Source organism: Perognathus longimembris, chromosome 18 (genome assembly GCF_023159225.1).
Source record: "Perognathus longimembris pacificus isolate PPM17 chromosome 18, ASM2315922v1, whole genome shotgun sequence".
Classification (NCBI taxonomy): domain Eukaryota; kingdom Metazoa; phylum Chordata; class Mammalia; order Rodentia; family Heteromyidae; genus Perognathus; species Perognathus longimembris.
In genome coordinates, this window is record NC_063178.1 from 29,516,375 (window position 1) to 29,535,321 (window position 18,947).

The window sequence follows — 18,947 nt, forward strand, 5'->3', positions numbered from 1 at the left end:
GTTGGACAAGAATAGAGTTTGTGTAGCCTTTGATCTAGAAATCCAAAATTGTATCATGCCATTAAACTTCATAACACTTTATGAAGATAAATAAATCCTCAGCAAATGTCCTCATTATATATGGTGATAATGAATCCCTACTCTTGTAATGATGTCTTTTGAGGAATATTTCATAAAATGAAGTTTGTATCTTGAATTCACAGTGGGATTTAACAATGATGATGCCCTGTTTCATGTGGCCAAAAGGGAACACTACCACACTGTTGGTGGGAATGTAAACTTGACCAACCACTCTGCTAAACATTATGGAGGCTCATCAGAACATTAAACATAGGGGTTCCCTGGACCCAGCAATCTCACTTCTGGGCATTTACCCAGATAGCCACAAACAAGGCCACACTACAACTACCAGCAAAACTATATTCACTGAAACATTGTTTACCACAGCTAAGATATGAAACCAACCCAGATGCCCTCTGTAGATGAATGATGGATCAGAAAGATTATATATATATATATATATATATATATATATATACACATATATATGTTACACTGTGCATTGATTGGTTGAGCACTAACCTTGAGAAAATAAAAAAAAGAACATTGCAAAGTTCCTGAACTAAGCCCTAGGATATATATCAAAAATAAAAATAAATTTATAGTTCCTAATGTTGATTTAGAATATTGTTATAAAGTACGTATTCCATATTTCTTTTTTTAAAAAAAAATATCAGAAGTGATTTACTTTTATTTCCTTCATTTTAAGACAACAGTGACTCCTTGGGTGCTGCTCAGAATCCTAAGGGTTGGGGCCCACTTGGCCCAAGTTGGTGCAGGCAGGGCAGGCTTCACTGGGGTGTCTGGAAAAGCACAGACTGCCCCGAAGGCAGGCAGCTGATGTTCCAGGAGCAGGGTAGGTGGTATGCAATGTTCTCCACAGCTTCCAGCTTCCGCAGATCAATCAGGCCATGTCCGGCCATGTCCAGAGAGTTGGCAATCAGCTCAGCTGCTTTGGAGTCGCCCTCGGCAGAGATGATGGCGGCCGTCTTCTGCTGCTCAGCCTTTTCCACCACAAATCTGGCCCTTTCTGCTTCCTGCTGAACCACCTGTTTGGCTTCAACTGCTTCTGTGAACTCCTTCCCGAAGGTCAGATGTGTCAGTGACACATCATCAAGGTTGAGCCAAAAGGTTGCTGCTCGCTCTGTGAGGTCATCACTGACCTGCCTGGAGACCAGCTCTCGCTGGCTGATCAGTTCTCCGGCATCTAAGCGAGCCACCACACACTTGAGGATCTCCGTGGCGATGGATGGCAGCACATGGTCATCAGTAGTCCTCTCTGATGCTAGTGTAGATGCGAGCAAGCTGGCTCGCAGCAGGCAAGAAGAGGATCCGCAGTGTGATGTTGACATTCTGCAAATCTTTGCTACCAGCGATGGCCGGTATGTTACGTGGCCGAGAGTGGCAGTCAAAGATAATTAATTTCTGTACCCAAGGGATCAGAAAGTGAGTCCCTTCCCCTACCACAATGTTCTGAATGCCACGGAATCGGTTGAAGATGACAGCTCTGTGCCCAGCATGCACATTATATAAGGCAGAGTTCACCATGCCTGCTGCAATGGCTAGGGCCAGGCCGAACTTGCCAATGGACTCAAATTATTTGGCAGCCATGTTTCCTTCTGTTGGACCCACTCACACCTGCTTCCACTCTGACCTCCACATGAATTTTCCCCTCTATTCCATATTTCGTAGCAGGTTTGTAACATTTTGACAAAGTACCTGAGAATTACCTTATGTGGCTGAAACGTTTATTTTGCTCCCTTTTGTGGGGTTTTATTCATTGGTTAGTTGGCTTGCTATGTAAGCATTCCTCTCACCAAAGTGTGAGATATATTAAAATAGACTGTGTGAAAAGTTTTTCACTTCGTGGCTACTGGAAGAGTAAGAAAAAGTTATGGTGGGTATGAGGTTCACATAACCCTATAAAAGGAAGGTCTGTGCATTATGTATAGCATACTTTATAACATTCAAATAGTATTATTCCTCTTTGCTCTGCACAATCTCATAGAGGAATAAGAGACAATGAAATCAAGGAAGATCTATAGTGTTGACCAATAATATTTACTTTCTCATCATTAATCTCTAACTTCTTAAAGGTCTCACACTACTCAGTAGTTCTACAGACTAGATAGAGATCAAGGCTATACACATAGGCCTGTTGTGATCACGTGACATGGAATCAATAACAGCATTCAATTTACTTATTGGGTTTATGTGTATACGAATACTATTGGGGACTAGGAATGAGGCTTAGTAGTAGAGTGCTTGCCTAGCATTCATGAAGTCTTAGCTTTGGGGGGAAAAATAATCTTGGACTCTGAATTGCCAATAGAATTTATTTTTTCTACTCATTTTTATGCATGTGTATTCAACGTGTTGGTAATATTAGTTGAACTGCTATCATATGAAGTGCAAAGCCTTGTTAATTACAAGGTCTTCATTTTCCTCAAAATTACCTTTACAATGCAAAGTAAACACCAACTTGTGCATCTTTATTTCCTTGTGGCCAGTAATGTTCTTGCAAAAGAACAAGTTCTGTGAGTTGTGGTTGGGGTAAGAACAAGGGTTGTGCACAGCATGATTTTTATAACTTCAAAGAGTGAATGATTCTCTGTTCTCCACCACATTACATGGGCATGGAAGAAACAAATGTAAAACTTCAAGAAGGGTCACTCACAGTGCTGTTATTTATTGTACAGAAACATAGAGAGATGAACAAGCTTCATTAGGCATGATTTCCAAAGAGGTAGTTGAGTTGTGTGCTCAGGATCAGGATTATGGCAGCATGAAGGGTGCAGAAAAAAATGTGAAGATGTTATAAATAACAAGAAATATGTGTGATGTTCACTGCAAACAAAAAAGTTTTAATCAAACTGAGAAAAAAGACAATGTGGGATGGCTCCCCAGCTCCCATGTCCTACTCTGCCCTACCTCTCATCCTACCTGAGGACTCAAACCCTGGGCTTCAGGAATCCTAGGCAAGTGATCTACCACTGAGCTACCTTCCTTGTCCTGATTTTCAATATTCTCTTATCCTACTGCACCTCCTCTCTCTATGCCGTCATCACTTTCCTTCCCCTCCCTTTCTTCTCATCCAGCTGCTCCCTCTCTTCAGTGTTGAAGAATCCAAGGCTTTGGGATTAAGATTTACTAATTCTGCAATTTATTTACATTCCCTGCACACACAGCTTCTCTGAAATGTGATTTTATTTCAATTCAACTTAAAGTACACTTTTGTGAAAGTGATATATATTTTTTGAAAGTTGCCTTCTGACCTCTAAAATTTTATAAGCCAAATGAAAATACAATATTCTAAAATGATGTAATAACAGTAGATAGATAAGCATCATTAGTCCAACTCAAGTGGATAATGATGTTTTTATTCATGCCAATGGACCAGGAAGACCATTCTAAAATGGGGCAGTTGGAAGGGTACAGGCAGCTTAGGGCCTGGTTCAAACCGTTGGCAAATCTTAGTCTCGGAATAAATTGAAATTCAAAGTACTCCTGGCTTAAACTGGAAAAAGACAATCAGGCCACCTGGTGGGCTAAGAGATCAGAAAACCACCTTCTTTCCCCAGCTGAAGGTATTCAAAAGGTAAAGTGAGAATTTTAAATGCTCTAGTCAAAACTGGGCTAAAGACTCCAGTCAAGTACTGGGTGGGCTCAATTTAGCCAGGGAACCCCCCATCTCAGCTTTCTTTAACCAAAATCTATTTGGTGTACTAAAATGCCTTGCTAACAGAAGCAAGCCCTGGTAAATGAGGCCATAGAGTGCTAAGGTCATTTGTTAAAAAAAGTTTTGTCTTAAATCTTGGTGGTTTGCAAGATTGGCAAAATACCACTTGCCACTGGAAAAAGTATGGCCCATATTTATTTTGCCCGCTTTAGGATCTTTTGTGCAAATGTATGCGAGTGTGTGCATGTCAAGATTAAAACTGTCAATATGATGTCAAAATGGTTGAGTTTCAGTTCAAACTCCAAAAAGGTCATTAAGTTTGGGTGTTCCCAATTGTTTTAAAAAAAATTTGCATTGCTTTAAAGAGGAATTATAATTTAAACAAAACATTTCTTTAATTTGCAGTAGCAAAATATTGGTATCTTAATATGTTATGCTGTTTGCACTGTAATCAAGTTACCTGGCTTAGCATCAGGAATTTTAAGTTTATTTCCTCCACTGTTTACAAATTTGGGGATAAATGTCAGAAATGTGACTATTAATGTTTATCACTGTTAAATAACTGCTTCCAGTTTCTCAGTCAGAGATCAAGAGGAAAGGACAGGAAAACTTAGGATGGGCCTGTGTTCCTATCTTCAGGGTTGAGAGGTGAATTGGCTCAGCTGGTCCATGCATGGTGAGGCAGGCCCAAGGGGGGAGTCCAACCATGGTGGAAAAAGGGTAAGCTGCAACAAAGGCAGTTCATCAAGTCCTAAGGATTCGGATGGGTATGTGCCCATTCTGGAGGACAGGCCAATGGAGGCCTATTGTTGCTGATCCGTGCTGATGGACATTAGAAACTTGAGGGTAAAATGGGCAATGTGATGATTTGTTTGGTATTTCTAAAACTGCCCGTCAAGATGTAGTAAAAATTGGGAAAGTTTTAAAAAGAGGGTTAAAAAGTTTACTTGTATGATATAAGTTGATTTCTATGCTATTTTTCAATTTGGATGTATTTTTTAAGTAAAGATAATAAGTCTGGATCCTTGTGTTTGTAATTCCTTGTAATTTTTGCATAAAGATTCTTGATAATTCTTGATAAGGATTCTTATAAGGGAACTGTGATTACAATACATTGCATGATTATAATACATTATAATACATCTGAAATGCAGTTATAGCTTGGCTTGAATTTGAAGTATTTCCTACTAGGTGATTATTTTTCTTCTCATACTTTTTTTTTTTTTTTTTTTTTTTTGGCCAGTCCTGGGGCGTGGACTCAGGGCCTGAGCACTGTCCCTGGCTTCTTTTTGCTCAAGGCTAGCACTCTTCCACTTGAGCCACAGCGCCACTTCTGGCCATTTTCTATATATATGGTGCTGGGGAATCAAACCCAGGGACTCATGTATATGAGGCAGGCACTCTTGCCAATAGGCCATATCCCCAGACCTCTTCTCATACAGTTGAAGTCATTCCTTAGTCTTCTTTTTTTACACATTTTATTTCATTGCAAACATGATTACAGAGGGTTAATAGTTACAAAAGTTAATGAGTATTATGGGAAATGCCCCAGGGGAGCTAGTGGCTATCGATGTAGAGCCACGTATGCCTGGAACTCTGCTACAAACAGCAAAGTCACTACTTGCTCTTGGGCAAACCCAATGGGTATTAAGGCCTGAGTTGGCTCTGCCCCAATTCTGTGCCTCCTGGGAAGTCCCTACTCAGAAGACTCACTATGTAAAGGTGTCTGTTACCTACTGGTTGTTGATTACATCATATACTGGGTGATTCACCTATATAGGCTTTGAAATTGCACAGTAAACTAGATCTGTACCTCAAGTCTTGTCTCTGGAGTCTGTCTCACCCAGGCCCCCCTTCTTCAGTGACTCCATCTCCACTTGTCCCCCAAGCCACTGCCCAGCAGCAACTGCAGCAACTGTAACAGAGTATATTTTTGTCAAACACTGTTATGCCGCACCCTCTTTTATTCCCACTTTTCCTTGTGCCTGAGTAGCTTCCCCACAAGTTGTAAAGTTCAATTCCACTAAAATATCTTGTGAGTATCATTGTTGCATTGGTCCACCCTTTGTCCTATGTCTCAGCATTCTTTACTTCCTCAAATTAGATAAACATATATTCAACACACAGGGCACCAAATAAATAAATAAACAAACAAACAACAGTGACAATAGGTGATAAACCAAATGGGGAAAAATGAAAGGAAATAGACATCACTTTACACAGTACCAAGAAAAAAAACCACAGAAAAAAAAAAAAAAGCCCCATGTTTCTAATCTTAGAGCTCATTTCAATTAGCATCATTTTATATGGTCATAGGTACATAGCTATTGAGCTATTGTGATCCTCTGTTAGGACTATCCTACACATATACCAATCATTGCAATAGAAGGAAGCCATGGAGTCTGTGTTTCTTTGGTTCTGGCCTACTTCACTTAATAACATTTTTTCCAAGTCTTTCCATTTCCTTATGAGTTGGGTAATGTCATTCTTTCTGATGGAAACAAAGAATTCCATTGTGTATACATTCTACAATTGCTTGATCCATTCATCATCCACTGAGGAGAATATTGATTGGTTCCAAATCTTGGTAATGCTATGGTAAATAATGCTGCAGTGAACATAGCTGTTTGTGATGATTGGGTAAATGCCCAGGAGTGGGTCACAGGAGAGCATTCTGTTTAGCCTTTTTGAGGAAACTCCATAGTGCTTTCCAGAGTGGTTGAACAAGTTTGCACTCCTACCAACAGTGTAGAAGCTTTCCCTTTTGACCACACCCCTGCCAGCATCTATTATTAGTGTTCTTCATAATGGCCTTTGTAACTGGGGTAAGGTGGAATCTCTTTTTTTTTTTTTTTTTTGGCCAGTCCTGGGGCTTGGACTCAGGGCCTGAGCATGGTCCCTGGCTTCTTGCTCAAGGCTAGCACTCTGCCACTTGAGCCACAGCGCCACTTCTGGCCATTTTCTATATATATGGTGCTGGGGAATCGAACCTAGGGCCTCATGTATATGAGGCTTTCCATTAGGCCATATCCCCAGCCCCCAAGGTGGAATCTCAATGTAGTTTTGATTTGCATTTGTTCTATAGCCAGAGATGTAGAATGTTTCTTCATGTGACTACCGGATACTCCTATTTTCTCTCCAGGGAAATCTCTTCTGGGGTCGCCGGAAGCGGCCGCCACCACAGCATTGCTGCTACCACTTCTGCCACTGCCTCCTCCTCCAGAGCCGCATCAGAACTGAAGAGAGGAAAGGGAGGAGCCCAGTAGAGCCACCCCTCCACACCCCTACCCCCGACCTCACCCTTGACCCAAGGAAGGCAGGGAGAGCTTGCTCAATTGCAGTATACTCCAGGGCAGGTAGTCACCATACCTCCTGCCATGCATGGGCACCAACTTGAAGGGAGGCATCCAGCTGCCACCAGAACCTCAAAACGCCAGACTGAGGAAGAAGTTGCCTTACCACCCGGGCCGGTGCAGCTGGACCTAGCAGCAGAACCCTTGGGGTTGGCCAAGCAAACATTTAGCGAATGAGTGAGTGAGTGACTGACGGACTGACTCAGTGCCTCTCTCAAATGGCTCTAGTGGAGTTTGGACATGCTGGAGGTCCAAGCTCATGGCGAAGATGAGAACTGAGAGGTCCCCCCAACCCCCTAGCCAGGAAGGGAAATAGCTGTGGCTTGAGTGCAGACTCACCAGGCTGACTTAACTACTTATGAAATATTTTTACTGTGTGCAAGTTTACCAACCATGTTACTGTCCTGGAAAATAAATTCCAGTTTTATTTTAAATCTTATGGAATTTTACGTATTCTTCTAGGACTAGATAGTTTGAAAGGACTACAACCCACAAAATTATGTGTGGAACCTGTCCTGCTGAGTAGTGTAAGCATGAGACTAAAGCAGAAGCAAAGAAGAGAAACAAATAAATTCCCCAGCTGTGAGGTGAGGCTTGGAAGCTTCTATAGTGGACAGTGCACCTCTCCACTTGAGGTAGGGGAATAGGGCCAAGTGTACAAGAGAGAAAGTTGGAAAGCTCGGGGTTTCTGCATGCCCACCACCACACATGTGTAAGCAGTAGGCCAAGGAAACTTCTAATGGGTGATTTAAAAGCTGTTGTTTTTTTTATTAAATTAAAATGCTGCAGGAAATGTGGATGGAAAGGGAGAGGACAAGGATGCTGTAAAAGTTGCCCCGACCCTATTTCCTTCCAAGTAAAGTTCCAAGAGCCAGGCTGAGCATTCTGCTTAATTGCCCTAGACTTGACTGTCTGTATGTGACCATCATCCCAAATTACATTCTCAAGGAATCAGTTCAACAGCCAATGACAGCAGGATCTTCTGTTTTATCTTTTGCTTTTGGCAGACTTCCAATTTTGTTCCTGCTTTGACTGAGGAGAAATTAAAGGAGTAAGACACAAATTTAGACTTTTGTGAAATTGAGCATCACAGATTAACATTGTGAGCATTGAATGGAAGGAATGCACCTAGAAGAACTGTATCACCCAGTGAACACCTCCAAAATGTATGCCCAACAAGAGTTTTTCATAGACATGTAAGTGTAGTTTTTCTAGGAGTAGAATTATTTTTTTCTTTTTTTGCCAGTCCTGGGCCTTGGACTCAGGGCCTGAGCACTGTCCCTGGCTTCTTTTTGCTCAAGGCTAGCAATCTGCCACTTGAGCCACAGAGCCACTTCTGGCCATTTTCTATATATGTGGTGCTGGGGAATCGAACCCAGAGCTTCATGTATACAAGGCAAGCACTCTTGCCACTAGGCCATATTCCCAGCCCTAGGAATAGAAATTTTTTTTTTTTTTTTTGGCCAGTCCTGGGCCTTGGACTCAGGGCCTGAGCACTGTCCCTGGCTTCTTTTTGCTCAAGGCTAGCAATCTGCCACTTGAGCCACAGTGCCGCTTCTGGCCGTTTTCTGTATATGTGGTGCTGGGGAATCAAACCTAGGGCCTCGTGTATCCGAGGCAGGCACTCTTGCCACTAGGCTATATCCCCAGCCCAGGAATAGAAATTTTTAAAGGACTAGAATTCTCAGAATTCTCAGACTTGGGGCATGGGCACTGTCCCTGGCTTTATTTTGCTCAAGGTTAGCTCTGTACAACTTGAGGCCCAGGGAGACATGTGCCTTTTTTCTGTTTATGTGGTGTTGAGGAATCAAACCCAGGATTTCACACATGCAAGCATTCTACCACTAAGCCATGTTCCCAGCCCCAACATAGAACTTTTTAAAGAGGAAAGCATGAAGGAATTGTGACTAAGAAGAATAGCAATGCACAGGCAGGAAGATAATGTAATATGAAATTTAGAAAAGCATCCATAAACCCAGATATATACGAAGCTGAGGTCTGGTGATTATGGTTTAAAGCCAATCTAGACAGGAAAGCCAAGAGAACCTTATTCCCACTTAAGCATCAGAGAGGCCAAAGTGGAGCTGTGCCCCAAGGACTAAAGTACTAGCCTTGAGCATAAAACAACAGGGATAGTACCCATGCTCTAAATTCATGACCCAGGACTCGAAATAAAGAAGAAATTTTAGGGACGTGATTTAGAAAGCACAATTGGAAAATGAGTAACAGTGAAATAGTCTAGTGGAAATGATTTATAAGTGCATATTGAAAAGAAAAATACATAGAATGAATTTCAGAGTTACATTGTTCTGATTGTAACTTGTGATTGTACCATTACTAGAGAAATGAGTAAGTGTCACTTAGGCATTGAATTGATGCTAACCATACAAACTAATATCAGATGGAAAAAACAGAATGCAAATTTAGTCTCAACCTTGCATATATTTGATTGTACAGGTAAGTTTCATGTTTAATCTCTCCCAATATGCATTTTGTCCCTAAAGTTGTACAGAACATTTTCTATCTGGCCTTATCAAGATGATTTAGCCCTTGGGGGCAAAGATGCAGCCCAGGAGCCCTGCCTGTGGAGGCCAAGATGAAGAAGACCTCCACAGCCACCATTAGCTTCCCTTTGGCACTGAGGTTGGCAGGCAGGAAAGTGAGCCAGACACTGCAGAACACCAGCATGCTAAAAGTCAGGAACTTGGATTCCTTGAAGGTGTCAGTCAGGTTCCTGGCCAGGAAAGCCACAGTGAAGTTGGCCAGGGCCAGGAAAACCAGGTATCCCAAGACACAGTAGAAAGCAATGAGGGAGCCCTTGTTACACAGAATGATGATGGGACCATTTTCTAAGTTTGTATCAGTGTCAATGAAGGGAGATGAAGTTCCTAGTCAGAGTACACAGTCACCTGGATCAGAGTACAGATGGGAATGATGAAGTCAGGAGCCCCTGAAACCAGCAGCCATCTCATTCTTCTTCCTGGGAAAGTGATCTTGAAGGCCAGAACCACAGTAACTATTTGGGCCAAGATACAGTGAATGCAACTACAAATGTGGCTTCTTGCAGAATGCAGCAGACTGTGTTGGGATGGCCAATAAAGGGAAAGGGACAGAGAAGGCAGAAGATGAGGGAGATGAACAAGATCTAGCTGAGTGCCTGGCTATTAGCCTTGAAAATACGGTTGCTCTGATGTTTCACAAAGACTCAAAGAACAACTGCTGTGAGTGTTGATAAACAGCCATGCAGTCCAAGGGCATCACCAGGGTCTCTCCATAATCAAGAAACTTGCAGCTCTTTGGAGGCATTGGCTTCTCTGTGTGTTGGCAAACATGATATAGGTACTTCACACACTGCTCCATGTCTGCTGAGGAACTCAACCATAAGGCCCTTTTCAGTACTTAAAGGGAAATAACAAAAGTATACATGGAAATCATTCCATCCTATCAATACTTATCATAAAGCAAATATTACCACACTTGTTCAGTATTATTTATCTTCATGTTATCCTAACACACATTCTCACATTTTCTTTTTTTACCAACAGTGAATATCAAACATATTATTTATTGTTCTTTCTAATATTCCAATACAATTTTTCTATACCATGTCATGCTGCCATAATTTTCTTACCTTGTCTGCACTAGTCAAACCACTCATCCAAAATTGTGCATAGTAAGCTTGTACCTCTCTAAATGTCTCTGTGCAAAATAAATCAGATCCCTGAAAACCTTCTTGCCATTGTTATATTTGTCTCACCTACTTACCTGGAAGGGGCTGGTCAATTGAAAATCAAATCAATTTTTGAAGGCCTAATCTTATGCTATGAAAAAAAAAAGTGTGCCTGCTTCTTCCACAGAACTCAACCCACAGCACTTGCTCTGTTGAAAGAACATTATTGGAGAGTAGGATATAAAGTTATGCAAGATTTTCTTTTTTTTCTTATTTATTGTAAAAGTGATATACAGAGACGTTACAGTTTCATACGTTAGGCCTCGGGTACATTTCTTGTATTGTTTGTTACCTCCTCCCTCATTCCCTTCTCCTCCCTCCCCTTTTCCCTCTCCCCCCATGAGTTTTTCAGTTGGTTTACACCAAACAGCTTTGCAAGTATTGCTTTTGTAGTCATTTGTCTTTTTATCCTTTGTCTCTCAATTTTGATATTCCCTTTCACTTTCCTAGTTCTAATACCAGTATATACAGTTTCCAATGCACTCAGATAAGATACAGTGATAGTGCAGGTACAACCACAGGAAGGGGATATAAGAGTATCATCAACAATAGAAGCTACGGATTCACATGGCATGTGGAAAGTAATTACAACAGGGATATAACAGTCATTTTCATAACATGGGGTTCATTTCACTTAGCATTATCTTATGCATTCATAAGGGCATAGCTATTGGGCTCTTGTGATCCTCTGCTATGACTAGCCTAAACCTGTGCTAATTATTCCCTAGGAAGGAGAACAGAGTCCATGTTTCTTTGGGTCTGGCTCACTTCACTTAGTATAATTTTTTCCAAGTCCTTCCCTTTCCTTATGAATGGGGCAATGTCATTCTTTCTGATAGAGGCATAAAATACCCCCATGTATATGCACCACATTTTCCTGACCCATTTGTCAACTGAGGGGCATCTGGTTTGGTTCCATATTTAACAATGACAGATTATGCTGCAATAAACATTGTTGTGCTGGTGACTTTATTGTGTTCTTGTTTGTGATCTTTTGGGTAGATGCCCAAAAGTGGAGCTTCTGGGTCATAGTGGAGCTCTACGTTTAGCCTTCTGAGGCATCTCCATACTGTTTTCCAGAGTGGCTGAACTAGTTTACATTCCCACCAACAACGAAGTAGGGTTCCCTTTTGGCCATATCCCCTCCAACATTTGTTATTGTTAGTTTTCTTGATAGTGGACATTCTTACTGGGATGAGGTGCAATCTCAATGTTGTTTTGCTTTGCATTTCTTTTATGGCCAGTGAGGTAGAGCACTTTTTCATATGTCTCTTGGACATTCTCATTTTCTCATCAGAGAAGTATCTTTTTAAGACTTTAGCCCACTTGTTGAGAGTACTGTTTGTTCTTTGAGTTTTTTTCCCTTATTTATTGTCAAAGTGATGTACAGAGAGGTTACAGTTTCATATGTTAGGCATTGGATACATTTCTTGTACTGTTTTGGAGGAATTTAAATTTTTTAGTTCTGCATATATTATAGATATGAAGCCTTTCTCTGTTGTATGGCTGGTAAAGATCTTTTCCCAATCTGTGGGCTTTCTGTTTATCTTGTGAGCTATGTCCTTTGGCCTGCAGATGCTCTGTAGTTTGATGCAGTCCCATTTGTTCATCCTTTCTTTGATTTGTAGCATTTCTAGTTCTTTGTTAAGGAAGTTCTATCCGGTGCCAAGGAGCCCATGTATTTCTCCTATTCCTTCTTTTAGTGTTTCCAGGGTATCTGTTTTAATTTCGAGGTCTTTGATCCATTTGGAATTGATTTTGGTGCAGTGTGATATATAAGGATTTAGTTTTAGTTTGTTGCAGGTGTTGAACCACCTGTGCCAGCACCATTTGTTAAAGAGGCTATCTTTCTTCCATCCTGTTTTTTAAGCTCCTTTATCAAAGATTAAGTAGGCATACTTCTCTGGGTTCATTCTGTGGGTCTTCAATCCTGTTCCATTGGTCTTCATACCTGTACCGGTGCCAGTACCAAGCTGTTTTTCTTAATATAGCTTTATAACACAGTTTGAAGTTTAGTATTGTAATTCCTCCAGCACTGTTCTTTCTGCTTAGGAATGTTTTTGCTCTTCTGGGTCTTTTATTGTTCCATATGAATTTCTGGATTGCTCCTCTATTTCATTAAAAATTGGTGTTTTGGATATTAATGGGTATTGCATTTAATTTGTAGCTAGCCTTTGGCATACTGCCATTTTGATTATATTAATCCTCCCAATCCAGGAGCATGGGAGGTTTGTCTATTTCCTTAGTTCTGCCTTAATTTTGTTTTTCATGTTTTTAAAGTTCTCATCATAGAGGTCTTTCACTTCTTTGGTTAAGGTTATTCCTAAGTATTTTATGTTTTTTGAGGTGATTGCAAAAGGAGCTGCTTTCCTGATTTCAGCCTCGATCTTCAGGTCATTAGCATATAGAAATGCCGTTATTTTTGAGGGTTTATTTTATATCCTGCTACATTTCCAAAGTTTTGGAGCAGCTTAAAAAATCATACACCATGGTCAAACTGGATTCATCCCAGGGATGCAAAGTTGTTTCAATATATGCAAGTCAATAAATGTAATCCACCACATCAACTGGAACAAGGTAAAGAATCACATGGTTATATCTCTAGATGAGGAAAAGGCATTCAATAAAATCCAGCACTCACTTATGATAAAAGCCCTGGAAGAATTGGGATTCCAGGAAACACTCCTGAATATAATAAAGGCAGTCTATGACAAAAAGCAAGCATAATTCTAAACAGTGAAACACTAAAGCCATTCCCTTTAAAATCAGGAGCTAGACAGAGATGTCCACTCTCCCCCTTCTCTTCAACATGGTACTAGAATTCTTAGCCAGAGCAATTAGGCAAGAAGAAAACATAAAGGGGATCCCAATAGGAAAAGTTGAAGTTAAGCTTTCTCTCTTCGCAGATGACATGATCCTATACCTAAAGAATCCCATAGACTCTACTCCCAAGATACTAGATTAACGTATTTATAGGTGATTCAGCTTGCATTATTTTGTAGAACTGTTGTAAAAATAAGGACTCTCTAAAACCATTATGAACTCAAGTAGAAGTGGAAAATTTTTATTTTCACATACTGTGTCCCACAGTTAGTCCTTACAATACTAGAGTTGTGGGAACTATTCTCTGTTACAAATGAGCAAATAACTTCTCAGAGGAATAAATTATTGGTCTAAAGTCATAGGGGTCATTGCTTGTGGAACTGGAATTTAAGCCCATATTTCTTTGACTTCAGAGACCTTGTTCTCACCATCAAGCTATCCTGTATTGCCTGTTACTAAAAGAAACAATCAAAACAACGATATGATTTTAAACTGAAGGGAAGAGTAAGTTTTGCATTAATTTTTTAATCAGTGAATTGGCCCTTTTCTATGTGTTTTCTCTCCATTTATTCTGTGAGAGGATTGTGACAACAAGAGATAGCACAACATGGTGTTCTGTACTGATACCTGGAGGTTTCCTAAGTCCAGCCAAGCTTTTAATTCCAAGTTCACATTAACCCATAGTTGAACTTAAAATAAGCCAGGTGCCATTTGCTTACATATACAATCATAGATACTCAAGAGGCTGAGACAGGAGGATCACAGTTGGAATCCAGCCTGGGCAAGAGAGTCTTTGGGACTTTTATCTCCATTTAACCACCAAAAAGCCAGATTTGGAGCTGTGGCTCAAGTGATAGAGCAAATAAGCTCAGGGACACCCAGGCTCTAAGTTCAAGCTCCAGGACTGGCACCAAAGGAAAACAAAACAACAACGAAAAGATTAACTTAAAAGAAAAAGAACAAAAATCCTGCCTGATGCACAGGGCTAAAGATCTATTGTCCTTGATTACTCCCATACTTTGATGACTGCTAATCTATTTATATACCCAGAGAGGCAAATATTCTCAGAACAGTCAATATTGACTTTTTGAAAGAGTCTTCACTGCTTAGTTTTCATGAATGAAAAAACTTTAATTAAAAAATACAAGTAGTGGGCTGGGGATATGGCCTAGTGGCAAGAGTGCTTGCCTTGTATATATGAGGCCCTGGGTTCAATTCCCCTGCACCACATATGCAGAAAATGGCCAGAAGTGGCGCTATGGCTGAAGTGGCAGAGTGCTAGCCTTGAGCAAAAAGAAGCCAGGGACAGTGCTCAGGCCCTGAGTCCAAACCCCAGGACTGGCCAAAAAAAATAATAATAATCCAAGTAGCAAGCTTGTGAAGGCATTTAGTAATAGCACATGTTTCAACTATATCCCCTGCTTTTCCTTTAAACTGTGTGTTTATTGACATATAAAGTGAACAACTATGGAAGACTCAGAATTGCCTTGCCACTAAAATGATCTTGTAGTAGTAAGCCCCATGTTGCAAAACAGTTCATAGTTTATCATCATTTTCTACACCATGTACTTTATTGAGATAGATGGACATTGTTTTCTTGATATTCTTTCCAGAATGTGAGATGAGATATGAATGCCATTATCTGATCTGTATTACAGGTCCAGAAGTCTGCCAACCCGTGGGAATTCTAGCTTGGGAACAAGCTGGAGAGACTAAAGCCAACCATGGAATTCATGTTTATCAAGTTCTATTCTGCCCACTTATCCCAACTCAGGATATCATTTTCATTGTTTCTAGAATGCCATTATTCTCTATAAAAATACCCCTGAGAATGTAATGCTCCAGTGTCTAATCATCTCCTTTACTATGAAATGCTACACATTATTGAGCAAATTCACAGCTGTGAGATCATTCATGGAGATGTTAAGCCAGATAATTTCATCCTGAGAAACAGACAAGTGCAATGCGACAGGCCTCCTTCACACTTCTGTAGCAGCCTTTTCAATTTGTACTCCTACATCTTGGTCCTTGTTTTTGTTTAATCTAGATTTTTGGAACGTGATGATGATGATTTAGCTGCTGACTTGATTCTGATTGACCTGGAGCAGAGTATAGATATGAGACTTTTTCCAAAAGGAACAACACTTATGGCCAACTGTGGAACTTCTGGCTTTCAGTGTAAAGAAATGCTCAGTAACAAGCCATCGAACTACCAGGTATGAGAGTAAAACAAGAGCTTTGAAAACATTTTTCTCTAGCTCTCTCATTAGATGCTCCAAGTGAATTTGGAGTTCCACTTAATGTGAACTAGTGTCTTGAACAGATGAAGGAAAGGTCTGTGAATCTTTCAAAAGGAAGTCATGCTGCCATGATCCAGCTTGATCTGTAGATGAGAGCAGCTTGTTGTCCTTTCAGGTCCAGGATTAGCCGGGAGACCCAGCCTACTGACCTTAGGCAGAATTGAGTTGGTGCCACAGGCCCCTTGCTGTTCTCACAGGCAAGAGGATGGAACTGACGGCTATAGATGGTGCCACCAGATGTCCTTCCAGATTAGTGCATACAAAAGATTGCTAGAAATGGATGACTGTTGTCCTAAAGGAATGCTTCACAACTCCCATCATGGGTAGGCATCAAGGAAAGAGGATACTGATGAGGACAAATATAAAGTTTGAAGCTAGGGTAAGCAAATCTGCTACCCAGGATCCATGTGGGTTGAAAGTATGGCTTTTCAGAAGCCATAGTTAGAAGGGGCCAGGATAGGAGTCTGGATTCTATTCTGTGACTGCCAGTGGGGCCTCCAGCTGCATGCATGCTATTAGTCTAGCATCTCCTCAGGCCTGGAGGGGGACAGTCAGTCTATTATTATTGTTAGTTTTCTTGATATAGGACATTCTTAATGTGGTGAGATGGAATCTCAATGTTGTTTTGATTTGCATTTCTTTTATGGCCAGTGATGTAGAGCACTTTTTCATATGTCTCTTGGCCATTCTCATTTCCTCATCAGAGAAGTCTCTTTTTAAGTCTTTCACCCACTTGTTGAGGGGGCTGTTGGTTCTTTGCAGTTTTGTTTTGGAGGAATTCAATTTTTTAAATTCTGCATATATTTTAGATATGAGACTTTGTCCATTGTATGGCCGGTGAAGATCTTTTCCCAATCTGTGGTCTTTCAGTTCATCTTGTGAGCTATGTCCTTTGGCCTGCAGAAGCTCTGCAGTTTGATGCAGTTCCACTTACCCATCTTTTCTTTTCTTTTTAGAATGTCTGGGTCTTTGTTAAGGAAGTTCTCTCCTGTGCCAAGGAGCTCAAGTGTTTCACCTACTCTTTCTTTTAGTGTTTTCAGGGTATCTGTTTTAATTTCGAGGTCTTTGATCCATTTGGAATTGATTTTGGTGCAGGGTGATATATAAGAATTTAGTTTTAGTTTGTTGCCGGTATTGAACCACCTGTCCCAGCACCATTTGTTAAAGAGGCTATCTTTCTTCCATCCTGTTTTTTAAGCTCCTTTATCAAAGATTAAGTAGGCATAGTTCTGTGGGTTCTTTTCTGGGTCTTCAATCCTGTTCCATTGGTCTTCAGAACTGTACCGGTGCCAGTACCAAGCTGTTTTTCTTAATATAGCTTTATAACACAGTTTGAAGTTTGGTATTGTAATTCCTCCAGCACTGTTCTTTCTGCTTAGGATTGTTTTTGCTCTTCTGGGTCTTTTATTGTTCCATAAGAATTTCTGGATTGATTCTTCTATTTCATTAAAAAAACGTTGTTGGGAGATTAATGGGTATTGCATTGAATTTGTATATAGCCTTTGGCAATATTGCCATTTTGACTATATTAATATTCCCAATCCAGGAGGATGGGAGGTTTGTCCATTTCCATAGTTCTGCTTTAATTTTGTTTTTCATGTTTTTAAAGTTCTCATCATAGAGGTCTTTCACTTCTTTGGTTAAGGTTATTCCTAAGTATTTTCTGTTTTTTGAGGCTATTACAAAAGGAGTTGCTTTCCTGATTTCAGCCTTGGTCTTCATTATTGGAGGGAATGTAAACTGGTTCAGCCACTCTGACAAGTGGTATGGGGATTCCTCAGAAGTCTAAACATAGAGCTCCCCTATGACCTAGTAGCTCCAATTTTGGGCATCTACCGAAAAGACCACAAACAAGAACACACTAATGCCACCATCACAACAATATTCATCACAGCACAATTTGTCATAGCTAAAACATGGAACCAACCCAGATGCCCCTCAGTAGACGAATGGATCAGAAAAATGTGGTACATATACACAATGGAATTTTATGCCTCTATGAGAAAGAATGACATTCCCCCATTTCTAAGGAAATGGAAAGACTCGGAAAAATTTATACTAAGTGAAATGAGCCAGACCCAAAGGAACAAGGACTCTATGGTCTCCCTCATAAGGAATAATTAGCACAGGTTTAGGCTAGTCACAGCAGAGGATCACAAGAGCCTGATAGCTATGCCCCTATGAATGCATATGATAATGCTAAGTGAAATGAACCCCATGTTATGGAAATGAGTGATTTATCACTGTTGTAATTACTTTCAACATGCCATGTGAAACCGTAGCTTCTATTGTTGATGCTCCTCTTGTATCCCCTTCCTGTGGTTGTACCTGCACTATCATTTTATCTTATCTGAGTACATTGGAAACTGTATATAATGGTATTAGAACTAGAAAGTGAAAGGGAATACCAAAATCGAGTGACACAGGATAAAAAGACAAACAACTACAAAAGCAATACTTGCAAAGCTGTTTGGTGTAAACCAATTGAACAACTCATGGGGGAGAGGGAAATGGGGAGGGGAGAGGGAGGAATGAGGGAGGAGGTAACAAACAGTATGATAAATATATCCAGTGTCTAACGTATGAAACCGTAACCCCTTTGTACATCACTTTGACAATAAATAAGAGAAAAGTAAATACAGAGCTTTGGCAGGGGCCTTCTTGGAAGGCAAGGCCATTGGTCTTCCATGGTACCTTCAGGCAGGGCCTAGACAGGCAGTGGGGCAGCTCAGCACCTTTCAGAAAATCCTTTAAGCCTCATGGTTATATAACTTAGCAACAAAATTAAAGTTACATCTTTATAGTCTTTATAGCAGCAGGCGGACAGGCAGGCAAGCAGGCAGGTGGGCAGGCGGGAAGGCAGGAAGGCGGAAGATAGAACTAAGCCTAGGTGTCTAGTGGTGATGGTGTCATTCTGGGTGTTCCAGGTGGGGTCTGGCTGTGGGTTCCGACCTATGGTGTGCCTTGTTAGTCATGGGGATGTGGAGTCTGGAGATTTCTTT

At 40.7% G+C, this 18,947-nt stretch overlaps 1 pseudogene across 1 annotated transcript; it reads right to left on the bottom strand.

Annotated features, from left to right (window-relative positions):
- Positions 1-851: 851 nt before the first annotated feature.
- LOC125366723 lies at positions 852-1,671 on the bottom strand (annotated as a pseudogene). The gene has a single exon (XR_007213959.1). The product of XR_007213959.1 is annotated as a prohibitin 1-like (transcript).
- Between the last annotated feature and the right edge of the window lie 17,276 nt (positions 1,672-18,947).